The following is an 18,206-nucleotide window of genomic DNA, read 5'->3' as shown; positions in this document are numbered from 1 at the left end:
TCCAAGGAAGTTCATGTGTTGGCCCTTTAAGAGGAACTGCCTGAGTTTCTAGGAACTGTGTCATTCAGCCATAATCCCACTGGTTTTTACAGCCCAAAGTTATGGGGCTTCTCTTCCCAGCACTGGGAACATGGACTTAGGGGTCTGGTTTGGGTTGGAACCCCTTGCTCCTCATGGGAGGCCTCTGTATCCTAGATATCCCTCCTGATTAAGAACACACCACATGTGGGTGTCAAACTAGCCCATTCCATGCCTCTGTCCCTCCTACAAGTCTTAATGTGCTTTCTTCTTTAATTCTATAGCTGTAGGGCTTCCATTCAGCCATATTTCAGGCGGTCCTAAGTGATGGTTGTTCTGTATTTTAGTTGTAATTTTTTAAAAAAATAAATGTGTATTGATTTCAGAGAGGAAGGGAGAAGGAGAGAGAGATAGAAACATCAAAGATGAAAGAGAATCATTGACTGGCTGCCTCCTACACAACCCTGATTGGGAATCAAGCCTGCAACCCGGGCATATGCCCTGGCTGGGAATCGAACCATGACTTCCTGGTTCATAGGTCGACACTCAACCACTGAGTTACACTGGCTGAACTTTAATTGTAATTTTGATGTGGTCGTAGGAGGCAGTGAGTACCACGTTTACCTACACTACTTTATTGGCTCTTGACCAGTTCACTAAATTTCAAAATAAGAAATCTTCAAGTATTCAGGTAGAATAGATGAATATTTAAATATTTAACCAGTTATTGAACTTCAGTGTGCATGAGAAACTCCGAAATGATTTGTTAAAATATTGGATTCTATGCCCAACATTTCTAACTTAGTAGCTGTAAAATGGGGCCTGAGAATTTGCATCATAACAAATTCCCAGGTGATATTGATGCTGCTGATCCAGGGACCATACTTTAAGAACCACTGATCTATAGAGAAGTGAAGAAAGAAAATCCCCACAGATTGTACTCAGTCTTTTCCACAGCAATATTTAATACTGAAAGATAATGGAACAAAAATTATACCAAAATGTGGTCAAAATTTTAGGGTCACTGACAGCTTTTATAAACATAAACAACCTCAAGGAAGATTGCCTTTATGAGAACTTATTGCAAAAGCTTTGATAATGAAGTGATGAATAAAAATAAAAAATTGGGAATGAATAGGCTGCATTAAATATAAAACCAATACTAAGTATGAGAATGTGATTATAAAGCACCTTATAAATAGAAAGTTTGGTAAAACTAATACTTATGTACACAGAAACAGAATAATATATTTCATCTATAAAGAAAATATGTAAACCGAAATTTGAGCCTTCCTTTAACAAGGGCATTAACTTAAAAAGAAACTGAATAAAATCAATAACAGGTCCTAGAAGTCCTTTTTTATTTGGACACTATTCTGTAAATAATTTGTTTCTGATAATAAAATCTAGAGGGTACAGTATATTCTTGATCAAAGTGACTAAAGAAAGTTTGTATTTAACTAACTCAGGTTCAGATGAGGTCTCCAGTAATACAAAACTCATCTATGTTCTATCTTACCTATAATTTATTTGCTGTAGTTTCCTGCTATTCAAGGTAAAGAAATTAAAACTTGTGCTGTCAAACAGTCTAATGACTTACCTGAAATGTAAATCTTTTTGTTTGTCAAAAATTGTGAAATACATTTGAGATAATGAAAGGAAGTCCAAGGCCTGGCTAGTTTGCATCTTGATGTAGCTGAACTTAAAATGAACTCTATAAACACTATCTTTATGAAACTCTATTCTCCATGAACTCTACCCCAAGAAAAGCACAACATTTTACTCTACAGAATTAAAAAAGATGAGAACAACTTTTGATTTTTAAGATGGCTATCAGAAGCCTTTGTATCCCTTCTTTAGATGTTGGAAAATAATCTTGAATAAAAAATATCTTTTTCAGGTTTTCTAAAATAAATATACTGAGAAATTTGTTTACTTTGACAACAAGACTGAGGTGGGAGGTAAGGAGCAGAGAGATTGTAAGAAATATGAGTTTCTTTCATTCTCTTTCTCTCTCTCTCTCTCTCTCTCTCTCTCTCTCTCTCTCTCTCTCTCTCTCTCCAGGAAGTCCCTTTGAAACCTGGGGTTTTAAAACACAATAAATCCAACTCTTTGCCTTTTTTCATAATCTGGGAGGGCTCTTTTATAAGACAAAATCTCTTGAAATGAAAGATTTGGAGTTTAACAAAACCTTTACTTGCACTTCAATTTCCTTTTTTATGTTAAAATCAAGTAGAAAAAAAACATTTATTGAGGTATAGATGTATCATAGATTACATCCATAAACTTACAATTTAATGACTTTTAGTAAATTTACAAAGTTGTGCAACAATCATCATATTTAATTTTAGAAAATCTCCATCACCTCTTACCCATTTGCAATGAATTTCTTCCTGCCCCAGTCCCAGGCCACCACTAATCTACTTCCTGTCTCTATAGATTTGCCTTTTGTGGACATTTCATATAAATAGAATCACATAATATGTGATTTTTTACATCTGGCTTCTTTCACTTAGCATAATGTTCTTAAAGTTTATCCACATTGCAGCATGTATCAGTCATTTGTTCTTTTCTATTATAGATATACCACATTTTGTTCATCCATTCACCAATTGAGGGAAGATTTCTTCCCTACTTTTTAAAGTTATTATAAACTAGAGGTCCAGTGCACAAAATTTGTGCATGGGGAAGGTGTCCCTCAGTCTGGCCTGCACTCTCTCCAATCTGGGACCCCTTGGGGGATGTCCGACTGCTGGGCCCACAAGGATCGGGCCTAAACCGGCAGTCAGACATCCCTCTCACAATCAGGGATTGCTGGCTCCCAACTGCTTACCTGCCTGCCTGCCTGATTGCCCCTAACCGCTTCTGCCTGCCAGCCTGATCGCCCCCTAACCGCTTCTCTGCTGGCCTGATTAATGCCTACCTGTTCCACTGCCAGCCCAATCGCCCCCAACTGCCCTCCCTCCGCAGGCCTGGTCACTCCTAACTGCCCTCCCTGCAGGCCTGGTTGCCCCCAATTGCCCTCCCCTGCTGGCCTGGTCTCGCCCCCAAATGCCCTCCCCTGCCAGCCTGGTGGCCCCTAACTGCCCTCCCCTGCAGGCCTGGTCCCCCCCAACTGCCTTCCCCTGCAGGCCTGTTTGAACCCAACTATCCTCCCCTGATGGCCTGATCGTCCACAATTGCCCTGCCCTGCTGGCCATCTTGTGATGGCCATCTTGTGACAACATGAGGGCGGTCATCTTGTGGTGGTCATCTTGTGGCAGCCATCTTGTGATGACGTTGCACGTGACACCATCTAGGCTTTTATTATATAGGATAAGACTACTATGAACATTCATGTACAAATCTTTATGTGCATATATTATTCTTCTCGGGTAGATAACAAAGGAGTAAAATTTCTATGTCATATGGTAAACTTATGTTTAATGTGGGTGTTTGTTTTTAATTGCTGAAAGGCTTTTCAAAGTGGCTACATCATTTTTACATTTTCATCAACAATCATGAGGATTCCCATTTCTCTGCATCTATGCTATCAGTTATTATTTTTTGTCTCTTTTATTTTCATTTCTAGTCAGTGTAAAGTGATATCTTATTGTGATTTTAATTTGTATTTTTCTAATAACTAGTGATATGATAAAAGGCATCTTTTCATATTCTTATTAGTCATCTTTATGTTTTCTTTGGTGAAATCTCTATTCAAATGTTGCCTATTTTTATTTTTATTTTTTTTTTAAGCTTTATTGCTTAAAGTATTACAAAGGGTATTATATATGTGTCCTTTTTTTCCGCCCGCCCTTGACAATCCCCCGTCCTCCCCTACCCCCAGTGTCTTATGTCCATTGGTTATGCTTATATGCATGCATACAAGTCCTTACGTTGATCTCTTACCCCACTCCCTCCTGCCCTCCAACCCTTTCCGGCCTTCCTGCTGCAGTTTGACAATCTGTTTGAGGCAGCTCTACCTCTGTATCTATTATTGTTCATAAGTTTAAAATGGTCTTTATTATCCATGAATGAGTGAGGTCATGTGGTATTTTTCCTTCATTGACTGGCTTATTTCACTTAGCTTAATGCTCTCCAGTTCCATCCATGCTGTTGCAAATGGTAAGAGTTCCTTCTTTTTTATAGCAGCATAGTATTCCATCGTGTAGATGTACCACAGTTTTCTAATCCATTCATCTACTGATGGGCACTTAGGCTGTTTCCAGATCTTAGCTATGGTAAATTGTGCTGCTATGAACATAGGGGTGCATATATCCTTTCTGATTGGTGTTTCTGGTTTCTTGGGATATATTCCTAGAAGTGGGATCACAGGGTCAAATGGGAGTTCCATTTTTAGTTTTTTGAGGAAACTCCATACTGTCTTCCATAGTGGCTGCACCAGTCTGCATTCCCACCAGCAGTGCACGAGTGTTCCTTTTTCTCCACATCCTCTCCAGCACTTGTCGTTTGTTGATTTGTTGATGATAGCCAGTCTGACAGGTGTGAGATGGTACCTCATTGTTGTTTTGATTTGCATCTCTCGGATGATTAGTGACTTTGAGCATGATTTCATATGTCTCTTGGCTTTCTGAATGTAATCTTTTGAAAGGTGTCTATTTAGATCCTTTGCCCATTTTTTGATTGGATTGTTTATCTTCCTTTTGTTAAGTTGTATGAGTTCCCTATAAATTTTGGAGATTAGGCCTTTATCAGATATGACATTGGCAAATACGTTTTCCCACGCAGTGGGTTTTCTCGTTGTTTTGTTGATGGTTTCTCTTGCTGTGCAGAAGCTTTTTATTTTGATGTAGTCCCATTTGTTCATTTTCTCTTTAGTTTCAAGTGCCCTAGGAGCTGTATCAGTGAAGAAATTGCTTCGGCATATGTCTGAGATTTTATTGCCTTTGGATTCTTCTAGAATTTTTATGGTTTCCCGTCATACATTTAAGTCCTTTATCCATTTTGTGCTTATTTTTGTGTATGGTGTAAGTTGGTGGTCTAGTTTCATTTCCTTGCATATATCTGTCCAATTTTCCCAACACCATTTATTGAAGAGTCTATCTTGACTCCATTGTATGTTCTTCCCTCCTCTGTCAAATATTAATTGAGCATATTGGTTCAGGCTGATTTCTGGGCTCTCTATTCTATTCCATTGATCTATATGTCTGTTCTTGTGCCAGTACCAGGCAGTTTTGAGAACAGTGGCTTTGTAATACAGCTTGATATCTGGTATTGAGATCCCACCTACTTTGTTATTTCTCAGGATTGCTGCAGCTATTCGGGGTCTTTTTTTATTCAAGATGAATTTTTGGAGAGTTCGTTCTAGATCTGTGAAGTATGCCGTTGGTATTTTAATGGGAAGTGCGTTGAATTTATAGATTGCTTTGGGTAGTATGGACATTTTAATGATGTTGATTCTACCAATCCAGGAACACGGTATGTTCTTCCATCTGTTTATGTCTTCCTCTATCTCTTTTTTCAACGTCCTGTAGTTTTCTGAATAGAGGTCTTTTACCTCTTTAGTTAAGTTTATTTCTAGGTAGCTTAATTTTTTTGGTGCGATGGTAAATGGGATTTTTTTTAGTTTCTCTTTCTGAAAGTTCACTATTGGTGTATAGAAATGCCTCAGATTTCTTGGGGTTAATTTTGTATCATGCTACATTGCCAAATTCATGTATTAACTCTAGTAGGTTTTTGATGGAGTCTCTATGGTTTTGTATGTATAATATCATGTCGTCTGCAAATAAGGACAGTTTTACTTCCTCTTTTCCAATTTGGATGCCTTTTATTTCTTCTTCTTGTCTAATTGCAATGGCTAATACTTCCAGTACTATGTTGAACAGGAGTGGTGAGAGGGGGCATCCCTGTCTTGTTCCTGTCCTTAGGGGAAATGGTGTTAGTTTTTGTCCATTGAGTATGATGCTGGCTGTGGGCCTGTCATATATGGCTTTTATTATGTTGAGGTATGATCCTTCTACTCCCACCTTGCTGAGAGTTTTTATCAAAAATGGGTGTTGGATTTTGTCAAATGCTTTTTCTGCATCAATTGATATGACCATGTGGTTTTTTTCTTTCAGTTTGTTTATGTGATGTATCACGTTTATTGATTTGCGGATATTGTACCATCCTTGCATCCCTGAGATAAATCCTACTTGGTCATGGTGTATGATCTTTCTGATGTACTGCTGGATCCGATTTGCTAAGATTTTGTTGAGGGTTTTGGCATCTATGTTCATGAGGGATATTGGCCTGTAATTCTCTTTCATTGTGTTGTCTTTACCTGGTTTTGGTATTAGAGTGATGCTGGCTTCATAGAATGAGCTTGGAAGTGTTCCTTCCTCTTGAATTTTTTGTAGCAGTCTGAAGAGGATAGGTTTTAGTTCTTCCTTGAATGTTTGGTAAAACTCCCCTGTGAAGACGTCTGGTCCTGGGCTTTTGTTTGATGGAAGCTTTTTGATGACTGCTTCAATTTCTTCCATAGTTATTGGCCTACTGAGATTTTAGATTCTTCCTGATTGAGTGTTGGAATGTTGTATTTTTCTAGGAATTTGTCCATTTCCTCCAGGTTGTCTAGTTTGTTGGAGTAGAGCTGTCCATAGTATTTTTTAACAATTATTTGTATTTCTGTGGGGTCTGTTGTTATTTCACCTCTATCGTTTCTGATTTTGTTTATTTGGGTCCTCTCTCTTTGCTTCTTGGTGAGCCTGGCTAGAGGTTTGTCAATCTTGTTTATCCTTTCAAAGAACCAACTCTTGGTTTCATTGATTTTCTGTATTTTTTTTTGGTCTCTATGTCATTTATTTCTGCTCTAATCTTTATGATCTCCTTCCTTCTGCTCCCTCTGGGCTTTTCTTGTTGCTCTCTTTATAATTCTTTGAGTTGTAGTGTTAGATGATTTACTACCACTTCTTCTTGTTTTTTGAGATAGGCCTGTAGAGCTATAAACTTCCCTCTCAGGACTGCTTTCATTGCATCCCATAGGTTTTGGATTTTTGTGTTTTCATTGTCATTAGTTTCCAGGATGTTTTTAATTTTCTTTGATCTCATTGGTAACCCAATCAATATTTAATGACATGCTATTCAGCTTCCAAGTGTTTGAGTATTTTCGGTTGTTTTTATTGTAGTTTATTTCTAATATTATGCTATCGTGGTCTGAGATGATGCTTGGTATGATTTCAATCTTCTTGAATTTGGGGAGACTTTGTGACCCAATAGGTGGTCTATTTTTGAATGTGTCTTTTGAGCACTTGAGTAGAATGTATATTCCGTGGCTTTGGGGTGAAGCGTTATGAAGATGTCAATTAAGTCCATCTGATCCAGTGAGTCATTTAGGATTGCTGTTTCTTTGCTGAGTGTTTGTCTAGAGGATTTATCCAGTGATGTCAGTGGTGTATTAAAGTCCCCTACTATGATTGTATTGTTGTCAATCTCTCCTTTGATATCTTCCAGGAGTTTTTTTATGTATTTGGGTGCTCTTGCATTGGGTGCATATATGTTTACCAGAGTTATATCTTCTTGTTGTATTGATCCCTTTAGTATTATGAAGTGGCCTTCCTTATCTCTTGTTATGGCCTTCACTTTGAGGTCTATTTTGTCTGATATAAGTATTGCTACCCCAGCTTTCTTTTCCTTTCCATTTGCCTGAAAGATATTTTTCCATCCCTTCACTTTCAGTCTGTGTGAGTCCCTTCTAATGAGGTGGGTCTCTTGTAGACAGCAAATGTATGGGTCATGTTTTTTTTTATCCATTCAGCCACTCGATGTCTTTTGGTTGGAGCATTTAGTCCGTTTATGTTTAAAGTTATTATTGAAAGGTATTTGTTTGTAGCCATTTCTTTTTTTGTGTGTGGCTGTTTTCTTTCTGAGCTTTTTGTTTCTTCTTTTTACACCAGTCCGTTTATCATTTCTTGCATTGCTGGCTTGGTGGTGATAAACTCCCTTCGCCTCTTTTTGTCTGTGAAGCTTCTTATTTCCCCTTCAATTTTGAATGATAGCCTTGCTGGATAGAGTATTCTTGGATTCAGTCCTTTGCTTTGCATCACTTTGTAAATTTCCGTCCATTCTTTTCTGGCCTGATGTGTTTCTGTTGAGAAATCACTTGATAATCTAATGGGAGATCCCTTGTATGTAACTTTCCATCTCTCTCTTGCAGCCTGTAAGATTCTCTCTTTGTCCTGAACATTTGCCATGGTAATTGTGATGTGTCTTGGTCTTTTCAGGTTCACCTTGTTTGGGACTCTCTGTGCTTGTGTGACTTTTTTCTTCCCCACATCAGAGAAGTTTTCTGATATTATTTCTTCCAATAGGTTTTCTAATCCTTGTTCCTCTTTCTGTTGTTCTGGCACCCCTATTATTCGTATGTTGTTTCGTTTCATGTTGTCCCAGAGCTCCCTTAGGCTCTCCTCCTGTCTTTTAATTTTTTTCTCCAAGTGCAATACAGTTTGGGTGTGTTTTGCTTCCTTGTCTTCTAATTCACTAATTTGGTCCTCCGCTTCTCCTACTCTACTGTTGATACTTTCAATGGTGTTTTTTATTGCAGCTACATCACTCTTCATTTCTTATTGGGTCTTACTTAAGTTGTTGATTTTTTCATCTGTTTCTTCTTGCTTCTTGCATAAGTAGTTGATTTTTTCATCTGTTTCTTCTTGCTTCTTGTATATGTTGTTGATTTTTTCCTCCATCCGGTTTATGCGCTCTAGAACCCTTATTCTGAATTCTTTTTCTGTCATGCTGCATGCCTCTGTTTCACTTAGCTGCTTTTCTGGCGAGTCCTCCTTTTCTTTCCTTTGGGGGTTTCTGTGTCTACCCATGTTTGATCTCACTGACATATCTAGACGTTGAGTCGTTCAGTGGCTGCTCTCTGGGTCGCAGTGGCTCCTTGGGCTGTGGTTGCTCCTCGGGCGGTTGCGGTAGCAGCTGCTCCTCCATTGGCAGCTGCTCCTCTGGTGGGTGCTGTTCACAGCTTTGGTGGCTCTTCTGGCTGGTGGGGGGAGGCTTCACGTACAGCTGCTGATCCTCAGAGGGTGTGGTGATCACGAGGCTGCTGTTGCTTGGATCTGCTGCGTTGATTTAAGGGCACATAATACAACACAACAAGGCACAACGTACCAAGCACTGAACACAAATATATTCATGATATTAATAACCCCAAATAAAGGTGACTGCCCGATTTAAGAGGATTAGGGGATAAGGAAGAAACAAGAGAAAAAGATAAAGGAGAAATAAGAAAAGAAAAGAAAAGGAAAGAAAAGGAAAGAAAAGAAAGAAAAAAAAGTAGTGCAAAAATGAAATTGGGAAAAAAGAGGGGGATAAAAAAAGAAAAAAAATGAGTGAAAAGAGAGAATAAAGTAGAAGAGGGGAAGAGACTATTTATATGAGGAGAAAACTCCAATAGAACCGCCACTAATCCCAACAAATTCCAGCAACAGATCCCTGGAGATGAATGCAAACTACAAATAACCAATAATATCAAGAGAGGCAAGGGAAAACAGAAGCACAGAAATAACCGGGGGGTTGGGGGGTGGAGGGAAGGGAAAAACCAACAGAAAAAAAAATAAGAAGAAAAAGCAAAACAACCTAACCACCAGTCCTAAAAAAAGAAAAAGAAAAACAAAAACACACACACACACACACACAGAAAAAAACAATATACTCAACAATCAAGCAAACAGCAATAAAACAATCCTATCTAATAAAAGAGAAACATGGTAATTGGCGTACGACCGCTACCCTTCCCATTGGCTAATCAGTGAGATATGCAAATTAACTGCCATCCAAGATGGCGGCTGGCAGCCAGGCAGCTTGAAACTAACATGAGGCTTGCTTGCTTCAGTGACGGACGACTGCAACGTTCCCCGCCTGCCGCTGCAGGCCTCTGAGCTGCAACTCTAAGCAACTATGTAACAAATATAGAAGCTAAACAAAACCCCAGAAACCTGCTTTAGTCCTTCGGGCTTCAGCCAGCAGGATCACAACATTGTAAGCAAAGCCCAGAAACCTACTTTCAGCAGCAGAGGCCTAAGAGCTGGAGCCAAGCCTCAAAGCTAAAGCTGGCCCAGAATAAAAAAGAAAAAAAGAAAAAAAGGAGCAGTTGGGAGCTTCAGTCACCCCCAGCCTGAAAACAGCCCTCAGCCCCTCACCCAGACTGGCCAGGCACCCCAGTGGGGACCCCCACTCTGAAGGGTGTGTGACCAGCTGCAAACAGCCATCATCCCCTCACCCAGGCTGGCCAAGCACCCCAGTGGGGACCCCCACCCTGATCCAGGACACCCTTCAGGGCAAACTAGCCGGCACCCACCTGTGCACCAGGCCTCTACCCTATATAGTAAAAGGGTAATATGCCTCCCAGCACCGGGATCAGCATAACCGCGAGGCCTCCCGGCACCGGGGTCAGTGTGACAGGGGTCAGCGCCCAAACCCCCTGATGGCCCTGCGGCTCTGTGTGTGACAGGGGCCGGGGCCACAACCTCCCTATCCACCCTGCTCTGTTTGTGACAGGGTGCAGCGCCCCAACGCCCTGCTCTGTGTGTGATGGGGTAGAGCCATAACCTCCCCATCGGCCCTGCCCTGAGTGTGAGAGTGGCGGCACCCCAACCCCCTGATTGGCCCTGCTCTGTGGGTGATAGGGGGCAGTGCCCCAACCCCCTGATTGGCCCTGCTCTTTGCGTGACGGGGTACAGAGCCCTAACCCCCCTGATGGGCCCTGCTCTGTGAGTGACAGGGGGCAGTGCCCCAAACCCTCTGATCGGCCCTGCTCTGTGCGTGACAGGGGGTGGCGCCGCAACCTCCCCATCGACCCTGCCTTGAGTGTGACAGGGAACGGTGCCCCAACCCCCCAATCTGCCCTACCCTGAGTGTGACTGAGGGTGGCATCACAACCTCCCGATCGCCCTGCTCTGTGCATGACAGGGGGCGGTGCCCCAACTCCCCAATCAGCCCTGCTCTGAGCCCAACCAGGGGCTGCACCTAGGGATTGGGCCTGCCCTCTGCCACTCGGGAGCAGGCCTAAGCCAGCAGGTCGTTATCTCCCGAGGGGTCCCAGACTGCGAGAGGGTACAGGCCGCCCGAGGGACCCCCCTGAGTGCACAAATTTTGTGCACCGGGCCTCTAGTAGAAAGATAAAAAAAAGAGAAAAAAAAATTTGGATAGTGAAGAAAGATAAGGGATAGGTGTTGAAGGATTTAGAGCAGTGGCGTGGAAATAGGATATATAAGTAGGGTGAAATTTTGACAGGGGGAAAAAAGAAGGAATCAGGAAAATCTAAAGCAGGAATAGGGTAAGAGAAACAGGACAACAAAAGGGGAAAACTGAGGAAGAGGGTTTTAGCATAGAAGTAAAATTGAGGTAGCGAAAATTGATGCTAAAGGAATGATGAAAATAGAATGGAGAACACTAATCCCAAAATAAAATAAAGAGAAAATAAAATGTCACTTTAAAAAATGGTAAAATGGTAGCAGTAATAATGGTTAAAAATAAAAATGTAGTAATTAAAAGGGTAAAATCAGGTGATGGAAAAAGCAGAAAAAGAAGAAAAAAAATTGGTTTCTTAGTTAAAAGGTGAAAAAAGAAAAAAAAATTGCAGTAGTGAAGGTCCTTCGGTTCTTCTACTCTTCAGTCTGGCTTACCTTGGTCTTGCCAGGTATTCAGGAAGGTGTTGAATTTCCCTGCGATACACTGTTCCTCCGTGTTGTAAACCACAGTCCTGATTTTAAAGCAGGCCGTATTTGTGTCCCAGACTGCCTTAATTTGTATTTAGCTGAGTCAGTTTGTGGCTCAACCTCTGGGTGACAGTGTTTTTGGGTTGGCCTCTGAGGCTATATGGCTTCTCTATCCAGTAGCAAGGGTTTATTTTTTCTATTGCACTTAAAACTGGTTTGGGGAGGTCAACTCCTCAGAGCTGGTTCTTTAATCATTAAGCTGCTCTGTTTTATTGCTGGGACAAAAGTCCCTCTATAGGCCTGACGCTGTTAACTCCCAGGGACTGATCAGATTATTTTAATCTTGTTCAGGGTGGAATCTGGGTGTGGCTGTGCTCCTTGCCTGGGGGCTAGGTGGAAGAGTCCCACCCGCTGGAGAGAATGGCTGCCCCAGTCCTGGGCCCAGGGGTATCTCAGCACTCAATTCGCTGGCACCTCTTCTGGCCCCCCTTCTCTCCCCAGCGTCTCCCCAGATTCCACTCGTCCGCACCTTCTCCCTCTCTTCAGCACAAGTGAGTGTCTGTATCTGAAATGTCCTATGAACAGGGTTCAGTGAAAATAAATAAACAAACGCCGGCCGCGGAAACGGGGAAGGCGGAATTTCTGTAATCTCCTCTCTTACTGGCACTGCATTGTCTGGTCAGCTCTTCAGGCTGCCCCCTCTAGGCTCAGTCCTCTGTAATCACAGAACCCAGATCTCAAATCCCCTGGTGCCAGGAATCCTGCAGATCTCCTTTCCCCAGTCAGGGGCTGTGCCTGTTCCAAGAGACGCGGCTGTCTGCCACTCGGTCTCCCTCTGACCCGCTGGGCTCAGAGGTCTGGCAAACTTTCCTGCCCAGATCCCTGGTTCTTTTATCTTTCCAGGGGAGCTCTGCCCTTCCCGGCTGCAAACCGTCTCACCAGCTGAGTAATTTCGCCAATTCGGGTGGGTATTATTAGTTTCAGCTGCTTACTCCATCTGCTCCGGGACAAGACCTGGGACGCATCTGCCTATATTGCCACCATCTTGTCGAATCCCAAATGTTGCCTATTTTTAAAAATTGAGTTGTCTTATTGAGTTGTAAGATTTTCTTATATATTCTGGTTGTAAGTATTTCATCAGAAATATGGTTTGTGACTTGTGTTTTCATTTCCTTAATGGTGTCTTTTTAAGTGCAAAAGGTTTGCATTTTTATGAAGTCCAATTTATAATTTTTTTCTTTTAAAGATAATGCTATTGGCAACTCTTTACCTAATTCAAGGACACACTGTTCTCTACACATTTTATAGTTTTAGCTCTTACATTTAGACCTATTATCCATTTTAAATTGTTTATAATGGTAGGAAGGGTCTAAATCCATCTTTTTGCATATGGATAAAATGACTCAGCACCATTTGTAGAAAAAATTATCTTTCCCCCATTGAAATGTCTAAACACCTTTGTCAAAAATCTATTTACCACAAATATAAGGACTTATTTCTTACTCTTAACTCTGTTCCATTGATCAATATGTCTATTTTTATGTCAGTACCACACTATCTTAAGTACTGTAGCTTTATAGTACATTTTAAAATTGGAAGGTATGAATCCTCCAATTTAATTTTTCAAGATTGTTTTGGCTATTCTGAGGACCAGCTTGCATACCTGAAATAAATCCTACTTATTCACAGTGCATAATTTTTATATATTAAAATATTAGTAGTATTTTGTTAAGGATTTTTGCATCTAAGTTTAGGAGGGATGTTTGTAGTTTTGTTTTTTTGTAATGTCTTTGTCTGACTCTGCACTTGCTTCCTGAATGAGTCGGGAAATATTTCCTCCTCTTCTATTGTATGGGACAGATTATGTAAAGTTATTGTTAATTACCCTTTAAAGAGTTGCTAGATCTCTCTATTGAGATTATATGGGCATTGAAATTTCATTTTGGAGAGTTTTTCATTAAAGATTCCATTTCCTTAATTTATAGGACTATTCAGATTGTCTACTTTATCTGAGTTAAAATTTGGCGGGTCCTGGTATGTTAGAAATTGTTCTATTTCTTCTAAGTTGTCATATTTATCAGCATCAAGTTGTTTGTAGTAGCACTCCCTCCCTTATTATTTTTTTAATGTCTGCAAGTAGCTGGAATGATATCTCCTATTTCATTCCTAATACAGTGGGGCCTTGACTTACAAGTTTAATTTGTTCCCAGACAGAGCTCGTTAAGGAGCTCGTTAACTCAAATTACTCTGTCAACTCAATGCAAAAAATCCACGGAGAGACAGCTGGTATCTCAAAAAACTCTTTAATCGGGACACTCGTAAGTCAAGGCCCCACTGTATTGGTGATTTGTGTTCTATTTTTGTCAGTCTTGCTAGAAGTTTATCAGTTTTATCGATATTTTGAAGAACCAGCTTCTTGTTTCCTTGATTTTTGACTTTCTATTTCCAATGTTATTTTCTGCTCTTATCTTTATTATTTCACTAGAAGCCCGATGCAAGGATATGTGCACCAGTGGGGTCCCTTGGCCTGGCCAGTACCCCCTTGCAATATGGGACCCCTCAGAGGATGTTGGACTGACGGTTTCGGCCCGATCCCCACAGGCCAGGCCAAGTGACCCCACCATACATGAATCTGTGCACTGGGCCTCTAATATGCATATAAAATCTTTGGTTAATCTCTTCCTGCCCTGCCCCGGCACTAGGGCAGGGGGCGCAGGCTGAGATCCCCTGTCAACCCCTGCCGGACGGGGGGGGGGGGGGGGGGCCATGGCCTGAGGTCCCCCACTCCCACCAGGTGCCATTATTTCCTTTGAGATTTCTTTGACCTATAATTATGTGTTGTTTAATTTCCAAACGTTTTGAGAGTTTCCTGTTGTCTTTGTTATAGATTTCCAGTTTGATTCCATTATAGTCAAAGCTCACACTCTGTATAATTTCAATTATTCTACATTTGTCAAGGTTTGTTTTACATTTTTTTTCTTCTATTTGATAAATGTTCTACAGGCAATTGAGAAAAAATGTATTCTGCCATTGTTGGATGATCTGTTACATATGTTAATTAGATCCTGTTGATTTTGTCATTCAGATAATCTATATCCTTGTGATATTTTGCCTAATAGTTCTATGAGTTGCTGGATGGAAGAGGTGTTAACATTTCCAACTATAATCATAGGTTTCTCTTTCTTCTTTCAGCTTTATCAGTTGTTGCTACATGTATTTGAGGCTTTGTGGTTTAATTTTTACACATTAGTATATTCTGTCTTCCTAGAAGATTGATCCTTTTTGATTCATTAGATAATGTCCCTTTTTGTCTCTGGTAATTTTCTTTGCAGTCTACTTTATGAAATATTAATCCCCATCCTTTTACTTTCAACCTACCAGTGTATGAATTTGAAATGAGTTTCTTATATGCAGCATATAGTTGAGTGGGTTTTATTTTTTAATCTACTCTGCCAATCTCTGTCCTTTGATTGGTGTATTTAGACCACTTACATTTAAGTTAATTATTGATATGCTTGCACTTTAGGATGCTATTTTATCATTTATTTTCCATATGTTTCTTTTGGTTCTTGTTCTGTTATCTCTTTTTTTTCCTTTATTGAATAAGATATTACAAATGTGTCCTTATCCCCCTAATGTCTGTCCCCTCATCCCCCCAATCCTTCCCTCACCCTCACCCCCTGCTGTCCACATCAATCACTTATGCTTATATGCATGCATACAAGTCCTTTGGTTGATCTTTCCCCCTCACCTCCACCCTCCCCTGCTTTCCCTCTGAGTTTTGAGCATCTGATCGATGCTTCTCTGTCTCTACATCTGTTTTTGTTCATCGGTTTACGTTGCTCATTATAATCCACAAATGAGTGAGACCATGTGATATTTATCTTTCTCTGACTGACTTATTTCACTTAGCATAATGCTCTCCAGCTCCATCCATGCTGTTGCAAATGGTAGGAGTTTCTTCCTTTTTACAGCCGCATAGTATTCCATTGTGTAGATATGCCAAAGTTTTTTAATCCATTCATCTGCTGATGTGCACTTAGGCTGATTCCAAATCTTAGCTATTGTAAATTGTGCTGCTATGAACATAGGGATGCATATATCCTTTCCGATTGGTGTTTCTGGTTTCTTGGGATATATTCCTAGAAGTGGGATCACAGGGTCAAATGGAAGTTCCATTTTTAGTTTTTTGAGGAAACTCCATACTGTTCTCCACAGTGGCTGCACCAGTTTGCATTCCCACCAGCAGTGAATGAGGGTTCCTCTTTCTCCGCATCCTCACCAGCATTTGTCATTTGTTGATTTGTTGATGATAGCCATTCTGACAGGTGTGAGATGGTACCTCATTGTCATTTTGATTTGCATCTCTCGGATGATTAGTGACTTTGAGCATGTTTTCATATGTCTTTTTGCCTTCTGTATGTCCTCTTTCAAAAAGTGTCTATTTAGGTCCGTTGCCCATTTTTTGATTGGGTTGTTTATCTTCCTTTTGTTAAGTTGTATGAGTTCCCTATAAATTTTGAAGATTAAGCCTTTATCGGAGATATCATTGGCAAATATGTTCTCCCATGCAGTGGGTTTTCTTGTTGTTTTGTTGATGGTTTCTTTTGCTGTGCAGAAGCCTTTTATTTTGATATAGTCCCATTTGTTTATTTTCCCTTTAGTTTCCATTGCCCTAGGAGCTGTGTCAGTGAAGAAATTCCTTCGGCATATAACTGAGATTTTGCTACCTGTGGATTCCTCTAATAATCTTATGGTTTCCTGTCTTACGTTTAAGTCCTTTATCCATTTTGAGTTTATTTTTGTGTATGGTGTAAGTTGGTGGTCTAGTTTCATTTTTTTGCATGTGTCTGACCACATTTCCCAGCACCATTTATTGAAGGGACTGTATTGACTCCGTTGTATGTTCTTGCCTCCTTTGTCAAATATTAGTTGAGCATAGTGGTTTGGGTCGATTTCTAGGTTCTCTATTCTGTTCCATTGGTATATATGTCTGTTCTTGTGCCAGTACCAGGCAGTTTTGAGAACAGTGGCTTTGTAGTACAGCTTGATATCTAGTATTGGGATCCCTCCTACTTTGTTCTTCTTTCTCAGGATCGCAGCAGCTATTCGTTTTTTTGTTTGTTTGTTTGTTTTTTTTATTATTATTCCAGATGAATTTTTGGAGCGTTCTTTCTAGATCTGTGAAATATGCTGTTGGTATTTTAATGGGGAGTGCATTGAATCTATAGATTGCTTTGGGTAGTATGGACATTTTAATGATGTTGATTCTACCAATCCATGAACATGGTATGTTCTTCCATCTGTTTATGTCTTCCTCTATCTCTTTTTTCAATGTCCTGTAGTTTTCTGGGTAGAGGTCTTTTACCTCCTTGGTTAAGTTTATTCCTAGGTATCTTAATTTTTTTGGTGCAATGGCAAATGGGATTTTTTAAAAATTTCTCTTTCTGTAAGTTCACTGTTGGCGTATAAAAATGCCATAGATTTCTTGGCGTTAATTTTGTATCCTGCTACATTGCCAAATTCATTTATTATGTCTAATAATTTTTTGATGGAGTCTTTAGGGTTTTCTAAGTACAGTATCATGTCATCTGCGAATAATGACAATTTTACTTCTTTTCTAATCTGGATGCCTTTTATTTCTTCTTCTTGTCTTACCGCTTTGGCTAGCACTTCCAGTACTATGTCGAACAGGAGTGGTGAAAGTAGGCATCCCTGTCTTGTTCCTGTTCTTAAGGAAAATGGTTTTAGTTTTTGCCCATTGAGTATGATGTTGGCTGTAGGTTTTTCATATAAGGCTTTTATTATGTTGAAGTATGATCCCTCTATTCCCACTTTGCTGAGCGTTTTTATCAGAAAAGGGTGTTGGACTTTGTCAAATGCCTTTTCTGCATCAATCGATATGATTATGTCATTTTTGTCTCTCAACTTGTTTATGTGATGTATCACGTTTATCGATTTGCGGATATTGTACCAGCCTTGCATTCCTAGAATAAATCCCACCTGTTCATGGTATATGATCTTTCTAATGTAATGCTGGATCAGGTTTGCTAGAATTTTGTTTAGGATTTTAGCATCTATGTTCATCAGGGATATTGGCCTGTAATTCTCTTTCTTTGTGGTGTCTTTATCTGGTTTGGGGATTAGGGTAATGCTGGCTTCATAGAAAGAGCTTGGAAGTGTGCCTTCCTCTTGAATTTTTTGGAATAGTCTGAGAAGGATTGGCTTTAGTTCTTCTTTGAATTTTCGGTAAAACTCCCCTATGAAGCCATCTGGTCCAGGGCTTTTGTTTGCTGGGAGCTTTTTGATTACTGTTTCAATTTCATCAGTAGTTATCGGCCTATTCAGGTTTTTTGATTCTTCCTGGTTGAGTTTTGGAAGCTTGCATTTTTCTAGGAATGTGTCCATTTATTTCATTGAGGTTGTCCAGTTTGTTGGAGTAGAGTTGTTCGTAGTATTTTTTGACAATCCTTTGTATATCAGTAGGGTCAGTTGTTACTTCACCTCTTTCATTTATGATTTTCTTTATTTGGGTCCTCTCTGTTTCTT

The sequence above is a fragment of the Myotis nattereri genome, assembly GCF_964212035.1.
Source record: "Myotis nattereri genome assembly, chromosome: 3".
Classification (NCBI taxonomy): Eukaryota; Metazoa; Chordata; class Mammalia; order Chiroptera; family Vespertilionidae; genus Myotis; species Myotis nattereri.
This window is presented reverse-complemented; position numbering follows the sequence as displayed.